Source organism: Octopus bimaculoides, chromosome 15 (genome assembly GCF_001194135.2).
Source record: "Octopus bimaculoides isolate UCB-OBI-ISO-001 chromosome 15, ASM119413v2, whole genome shotgun sequence".
In the NCBI taxonomy this organism is placed as follows: Eukaryota; Metazoa; Mollusca; class Cephalopoda; order Octopoda; family Octopodidae; genus Octopus; species Octopus bimaculoides.
This window is the reverse complement of record NC_068995.1, coordinates 30,246,898-30,247,652: the sequence shown is the minus strand read 5'-3', so window position 1 is coordinate 30,247,652 and position 755 is coordinate 30,246,898.

The following is a 755-nucleotide window of genomic DNA, read 5'->3' as shown; positions in this document are numbered from 1 at the left end:
TATTGGGTTTGATCTAATCGACTGGCCCCCTCGCCCAAAATTTCTGAACCTGCACTGCTTCTTAGCGTAACACGAAATATGTACCCCCCCCCCCGCACCCACATACATGCATTTGTCTGTATATAGTTATGTGTATAGTATGTATATATCTATATGCATATATATACATATGTATATGTTTGTACATAAATATATCTGTGTATATTTATATATACATACCCAATATTTATTTGTGTGAGGGTATATATATATATACAACAAAACTATGAATGAGGTGCTGATTCTAAGCACAGTGCTAAAGCAGATATGCACACACATTATAATACGTTACATTATAATATAAATATTGTATGAGTATAGCTTTTTCAACTTCTTAAATCTGTTTTTCTATTGCCATAATTTTTTGAGAACTTGTGTTTCTTTTATTTCCATGCTGGACAGAATGTGGTAAGTAAATTTTTCGTTTTTCTCAGATATAATATCTTTTTATGCTCGAGGGAAACTGTGTGAAAAACTGACGTTTGCATGTATGCATGCATGCATCCATCCATACAAACGTACGTGTACGTATGTATGTGTGTGTGTGTGTGTGTGTATGTGCTGATACATGTAGACAAGCGTATGCTTTTTTGTTAAAAGGAGCATTCATAAGCACTCACAAATTTATATAATACGTTAATACATACACACGTATATGTATGTGTGTGTGTACAAAGCACACATACAATATATATATATATATATATATATATATA